The sequence below is a fragment of the Sinocyclocheilus anshuiensis genome, unplaced genomic scaffold (assembly GCF_001515605.1).
Source record: "Sinocyclocheilus anshuiensis isolate Anshui unplaced genomic scaffold, SAMN03320099.WGS_v1.1 scaffold278, whole genome shotgun sequence".
Lineage (NCBI taxonomy): Eukaryota > Metazoa > Chordata > Actinopteri > Cypriniformes > Cyprinidae > Sinocyclocheilus > Sinocyclocheilus anshuiensis.
The window spans coordinates 148,220-156,275 of NW_015546072.1; positions in this window are offsets into that span (position 1 = coordinate 148,220).

The following is an 8,056-nucleotide window of genomic DNA, read 5'->3' on the forward strand; positions in this document are numbered from 1 at the left end:
TGAACCCTCGGCCGCTTCAGGAACCATCTTAATTGAAGAAACAACAGGTCACGGCACCAATGTGACTGTGTGTGTGTGTGTTTTTCAGACTGAGATCAGGTGGATGGTCACTCAAGGATGCTTTACTGGGCCTGACAGACAAAACTGGGACAAACACGACCAAAAGGCTGGTTAGAATACATTGCATCGATGTTGCATGAGAAGTCTTAGCAGCAGGGAGATATAGAGACTCTGCTGCTGACATTTTCTCAAAAGTGCATGTGACTTATAGTGGGCAAAAACCTCAAAATAAAGCACACATAAAATAAAATAAAATAAAACACTAATACAGTCAATTCACATTAATACAGAGAAACTGTAAACTTAAGTGACCAATATTTTACATATTTTGTATAAAAGACAGAACGGGAAGAATGCAGCCCAAAAATGGTGCCGCTAAACACTTCAGCACGTGCGAGAGCATACAACACGTGTGTTAATAGCTAACATTCAACTATAGCTGATATTATTTTAACACAGATCATGACAAAACCGAACAAAACACATACCTGGGACAAATACAACCAAAAGGCTGGTTAGAATACATTGCATTGATGTTGCATGAGAAGTCTTGGCTAAATGAAATAAACAGAGGTTCGGAGTTCACAAGCAGGCCAATAAACACTTCATTTTATTATCACAAATAACTGACAGACAAAATAAGTAAACTTGTGTGTAGTTTCAAGTTTAAACTTGGGCTTGAAAACAATTCAAATTTAGTTTTTAAGACAGAGCAATCATTTATGTGACTTAACCAGCAGGGAGATATAGAGACTCTGCTGTTGATGACGTAGCTCCGCCCCGCAACATCATGTGCGCAATGAGTGATGCAACAGCCAATGGGAGTTTTCCCAATTTATGCATGAATTTAACTCATTATTTTAACTCTGTTACATATATATATATATATAATTTAATAGTGATATACAGTGTTGGGCTAGTTACTCAAAGAATGTAATATATTACTCATTACTAGTTACTCATTTAAAAAGTAATATTGTTCTTTACTTATTACTTTCTGGCAACAATAATTAGTTACACTACTAGTTACATTACTTTTTCTTCACTCCCCACAAAAGTTGTAACTGTGTATCTTCCACATAAAATTCTAATGATTGATAGTGACATTCAAGTAGAAGTGTTGTATTAATCTCATTTCTCCGTTACCCATATACGATTCCTGTTTCATTAAGTTTGTAAGAAACTTCAATTTTCCAAAAAGATTTTTAATTATAGTAATATAATGCTGATCAGATAATACCACATGCTGATCAGAGAGATGTGGGTTGGATGTAATGCCAGAGTAAAGTAAGGCCACAACTTACACAAAGTGCTCATGATCATCTTTTTTCCTGACAAAATCAATATAATAATTTTTAATCATGAATTTAAGCTTTTCCATATTCCAAGCTTGCCTGCTGCACTGGGGACATCACATGCATGTGAGAGTCGTAAAAATTATGAAAATAAATCTAGGAATTATTTGATTGTTGGATTTTAAATCAGCGGGGTTGAGGCATCAAAAGTAACTAAGTAACTAAGCTGTTTTATGGATGGTAACTGTAATATTATTACTGAAATCTTATTAGTAATTAGTTACACTACTAGTTACAGCAACAATTGATATTATTACAGTAACTAAGTTACTACTATTACTGCCCAACACTGGTGATATATATCTTTATATATCTTTATCTCTATAACTATTTTCTTTCATCTAAGGGTTAAATTAAATATAATATTACAATGCAAGACTGAAGTCAACAGATTTTGTGGCAATAATGATGTTGATTATTATGAAATTTAAATTCCAGTTTAACTTCTTTGTGAATGGGACCATTCCATAAACATTAAAATACTGACTGTTTCACTAATATAGACACAAGGCGTAAATATGCTAGTTATTTGCATATAGCCATGGCAACAGAACATAGAAAACCTTCAAAAAAAAAACTGTAAACCTGATTAGAACAGCTCAAATAATACACAAGAAAAAATAATTAATGTAAATGCTTTTAAAAAATTAGAAGCTTCACATTTCTGCTTTTAAATCCGTCCAAAATTGTCATAAATGCTTTTGATTGAGCTGAATTTGAATTGAACCCTGGATATTCCTGTTTTAAGCATAAATCCATGCATCCTTTTTAAGTTATAGTAAAAATGTATTCCATCACTGAATCAGTCCTGCCTCTGGAGTTCATAACCTCCTCAGAACACCCAGCAACACCATCAACATTCACTGTGAGGCTGTCCACACACAACTGGCCGAGTCATTTTTCAGTTCTCACACTCAAACTAAAAATGAAGTGCAATTGTTTCCATGTTTCTTAAGATAACATTATGAAAGGGCGCGAGCATGAAGTGCTATAGCAATCAGAAAGGTTTTGTTTAGGGCAGTCGATCGGGATTGAAGGAATGGGGTCAGAGGAGAAGGAGAATGATGTTTCAGTGCAAAGTTTGGGTTCATATGTGGGACAATGGCACTGCTGTGTGACTTCACAGGTCTGGAACATTGCGAGTTGTCAGCGGCAGTGCTTGAATGGGCAATAGACAGAGCAGATTTTTCTTCTGGCCAATTCCTTAAAGACCCAAATGGAGGTGGAAATTACAAGAAAAACACTTCAAACATTACTAAATACCTCAGAGAGCAAGAAAATGTAATACGTAGAGCATTTAAAGAATTAAATCAACATTAGACTTTTGAAGCTTTTTTGTCTATTACCTGTCATATGCTAGTATGCGTATAGCAAATATGCAGACTTTTGCTTCATTTCATTTCATTTCATTTCATTTCATTTTACTTTAATTTATTTTTTATTAATTTTAATTTAATTTAATTTAATTTCAATTCTCTAGAATGTGAACATCTGCCTCTAAAACCACCTGGAAATGTTTAGTAGCAAGTACTGGCTCATGGTTGTGGTTTAAAGTCAAAGTTATGGGTATTTATTTATTTGCTTATTTATTTCAGATTTTTTTTGAAGATCCATAGGCATGCTTTGAGATCTCAGAATGTTTTTTTTTTTTTGAGCACATTAAATTCAGAATCTGAAGTCACTAAGGTTTTCTTTCTTTTTTTTTTTTTTGTGAAACACTCATAAGCGCCTGACACAGCAACACCTGTCAAACTTGTGAAATTGTCTTCTGCTGTCTCCTGGCCATGCTCTCCATGTGAAAGATATGTTCTGTCAGGAGATAAGTGGGTGGATGAGAGAGTCTAGTGACCCGTGTCAGTGGTTCTTTCTCTACCATCTCGGTATATATTTGTGCGGAGGGGCGCGTTGACTTCAGGGTGTCCCACCCCAGGACTGACAGAATGGACAAGGGCAGTGTTGCATTCACACTTGAGCTCAGCTCAGTCAAGCTGAACGTCGCCTCTCATCTCCACACATGCCTGTACTGTACATCCACAGTTTAATGGAGTAGGGATCATCAGGGTCAGGGCTCTAATAAGTGGATAATGGCTCTGTGTTAGGCCTAACCTCACGTCTGCTCATTAACATGCAAGATGTTAAAGTGACATTAAGAAATGAGGAGGCTGGATCCCTCAGACACTCAAATTGAATTGGGAACGGACCTCTCATTCTCTCTGTGATTGAATTACTCATTTAGGTCATTTCTATTCCAGTGTGTTTCACAGACGTGGCCATCTGTATGATATAAATGCTTTGACTTTTGCAGTGCTGAGTTGAACTTTTAAGTACAGGTTATACAGAACATATGGAAAAAGCATAAAAAGTCACCATCATAAAAATCACCATAGTCAGATCAAAATTCAGCTTAAAGAGAAAGTTTGATAACTTACTTTCTTCTATGGAATGCAACAGAAGATATTTTGATGAATGTTGGTTACCAGGTTTGGTTACCATTTGATTTTCATTGTATTGACAAAAAACACTGACACAAAGAATATTATTGTATGTTCCATAGAAGAACGAGGGTCATACAGGTTTGGAGCAACATGAGGGTGAGTATATGACAAAATTTTTATTTTCTGAGGGATTAATGGCTTTAAGTGTCACTACTGAGCAAAATACATTCATAAACATTCATACTACTACAGCAAAGAAATTAAAGTGATAGTGCAGTTATCCTCATGTTGTTAAAAATCTGTATGACTTTCTTAACTTTTTAATTATCTACTAGTTGCTGTTTTCAATGCAGTTACAATTAACAAAGACTGGATCTTAAAAACAAAAACTATGCAAAAACAAACAAAAACAAAGTATTATAGAATTGCTAGAATCAGTAAGTTGAACTCAAGCACCAATGTAGTTTCGTGAATGAGGTCAAATGATTCCTTGAAAAGATCCAACTCCACGGTTGGCTCGTGAATCACATGACTACTTCTATCATTAACTCTCATGAACATCAAGATTAAGGGTTGATATCATGATTTTTAGTGAATAGTTACTTAAATTTAAATCTGTTCCTGTGACCACTTTTATGATACTTTTATGCTGCTTTTATATCCTTTTTGAAGCTTGAATTCCCATTACCTATTCATTGAAGTTGCATGGAAAATATATATATTTTTTGGTTTGGACCATCATGAACCTGATGGGAAAAACGTCTCCTCTTATTTCCTATCCTGTCTCGACTATCATTAAATAAGACAAAAGGCTACCCCCAAAAAAGTCTGCATTTAGCCTCTTTTGTTTTTAACCTTTCATAATGTCCAAATACATAAGTGAACGTTTTGAGTTGATCGCTGCACTCATGTGTACTCGGTGTGTTTGTTTGAGCATTAACGTGTGAAGTGTGCATCAACAGCTCCTCCTCAGCACTTTCACTCTGTGTTACTCCATACTGAGCTGTGTCAGCTGAGCGGGTCTGGCAGTCAGAGCCTTTCGGTCAGCACCGAAGAGCCCAGCTCTGGTGGGGATCAGCTGGGGGAAAAAGACTCTCAGACCCTGGGGCTCAGCGCATTGGCTTGCACCCCATCGCAGTTCTCCCCAAACCTTCTCAAGCCTCGTCTCACTCATTTGATGTTGGCCATTTAGTTCCGTTCACTTCCCCTGGAACAGATCCCTCACACTCACGGGGATTGCACGCACGCCTCCACCCTCTTCAGCTCTTCACGATCTGGCTTATTTCGGACGCTGATCCAGGCACACGGATCGGATGCTTCCAGTTGGAAAGAACTGAATAGTTGTTTTTTTCCCCCTTTTCTTCCCTCATCATCGTCTCTTGAATAGAAGCTTTCTTTCAAAGCTGTCTGTTTTTACAGTAATTCCCTTTAACAGAACCTCAGAGGGGGAATCAGGAATCTGACTGTCTCGTAATTCCAAATATATCCCTGGCCAGTGAAATGGTAAGACCCACAGAGCTTGTCAAATGAGGAATTCAGGTTACATTTACACTACCTGAAACCACTTTAAAGTGTTTCAGAATGCTGTTTTAGACTTTAGGACTGTGCTTCGAGACAAAAAAAAAGATTTTAAATAGATTAGAAGTCTAGGTATGTGGATCCACATTGTTTATTATAATGCCTTAAGCATAATTTGTGGACTTCTGCGCTAGACTTATAGTTTATGCAAAAATTGAAAATTCTGTCATCAGTAACTCAGTTTCAAGTCGTTCCAAACTCAGACTATAGTTCAACTTTAAAACACAAGTTATATTTTCCATAAAACTTGAGAGATTCCCTCCATTCTTTGTTCATGCAACCAAAACTGGTTGCACACTGTTTATAAAGACAAATTAATCTATATAAATCAAGCAGTTTAATCAAAATCTGTAGTGACAATGAACATTTTATTTAAGCGTTTATTCACATATAAACATTGATCAATGCACAGTATGTTACATTGAAGCTTAAATGTACTTGCTTGACACATGAGAACCAATAACGTTTGTTCAAGTACATTTGAGCTTCTATTTACTGTAAATATACTGTGATGGGATATGTATGTGTGTTGGTCAGTGTTTACATGTGAAAAAAGCCCAAATTATACCTGCTTATCATATAAAGCAATCATGTTTCTTCAGCTTGATTGCATTAAACTGCTCAATTCGTATAATTAATTTTCACAATTATTTTTGTACTTGATAATGCATGAAAGTCTCAGTTGGACTTTTAACGAACAAAAAGGATATCTTCATTTGTATTTAAAAGATGGGTTTGGAACTACCTGAGGGTGAGTAAATGATGACACCATTTTCATTTTTGGGTGAACTGTCCCTTCCAGGTATTTTTGTAGGATTCTACAGTCTAAATTTACAAATATAATTCTTTATATGGAGTTCAGCTCACAAGCAAGCTACAGTCGTTCTCATTCAAAAGTCGGCTGGCAGAAGCCCACCTTTCCCACTGCTATAAGTACTACTCAGGTCATTAGCCCAGACAGACAGAAAATTACCAGACACGACACACAGCTTACACTGTGATGTATTGATCCACCGTGATGACTCTGGGCAGGAAGAAGGACTATTTGCTTTAAAGTTCAATGGCTCTCCACTACTGTTAGTGTTGTAACCACAGGAGCAATCGATATCTGGAGAAGCCCAGTGTCACCAGATATATTCACCCACTCACAGACATCATAATACCATCTGGACTCAGACGCTTGTGTCCGTTGCGATCTACGTTTCCTCCTAAAGCATTTTAACTTGCGTTGTCACTTAAGGCACACTTTAGTTGTGATTTGTAATTACACCCAGGATCCATTTCTTGCAGGCTGCGATAGAGAGAAACAGAAGAGCGAGGTGTCACAATACGACTGATTAAGATGGTGTTTATCAGGCAGACATGAATATTCTGCCTGTGAAAAAATATCAAATTTACATATTTACATTATTATTAGTGCTGTCAAACGATTAATCGCATCCAAAATAAAAGTTTTTGTTTACAAAATATTTGTGTGTGCTGTGTATATTTCTGTATATATAAATACACACATGCATGTATATATTTCAGAAAAAAATATTTTGTATATATATTAAATAGATTTATATATATATATATATATATATATATATAATATAAATTATATTAATATAAATATATACATGTAAATATTTTCAAAATATATACTGTATGTGTGTATTTAGATATACATAATAAATATACACAGTACACACATTATGTAAACAAAAACTTTTTTTTGGATGCGATTAATCGCGATTAATCATTTGACAGCACTAAGTATTATATAAAAAGATAGAGATATATAGTCAGATTCAAGATGTGCAGTTTCCATCTCTTGCTGTCCATACATAATGGGATATTGTTGGGGGTTGTGGGAAGATATTAATGCCATGATTGTGAGGATGGTGTAGGGGTGTCTATCGCCTTAGGGAACATCAAGGGCAGCCTGTCCTTTCCCTGGATCTGACTAAGAGGTCACCTGGAATTTATCACACGACCCCAAGTCCTGTCTTGATGTGACATAGCACAATTATCGAGTCACACATTTGTTCCAGCTCTCCTCCTCATCCTTTTGCAGTGGCAAATACGAAATAGGTATATTATTCGCTTGAAACCACACCGTCCAAATACCCCTTTATTTCAAAGCCTCATGCAATGTGTGAATGGGGATGTTTCTGGGAACGAGCAGTGTTTAGATATACTGGTTCATGTCCGCACCAGACTCTCTCGGTAGACATTCATGATGCATAACCCTGCAACATTTCCTTTGCATCGCCACAACGTTGTCCAAACGTTTGACCTGCTTTGCAACCCCTCTCACTAGCTGAAGTCAGCCTAGGGTGCAATCCCTCCCTCTTTTTGTGCATATGCATACTTTATGGCTGTGCATACATTTGCATCCCATTCTTTCCTTTCTGCAGCACGCCGGTTTGAAGATCCCTCCCTGTAGCCTCCGAATGAACCTGTTTACGTTCATACAGTTCCACTGGCGTTTGAACTTGGCCCATCGATTTGTTTACAGTCAGGGTTACGGCACAGTTCCTTAAAGGGGCTTGCAATCGAACGTCTAAATATTTGAGTAAGAGGTCAGCGGTGAGAGCTGGAGAAACAGCCTGGAAATGCAGATGGGGCAGAGGGAAGAGGAGA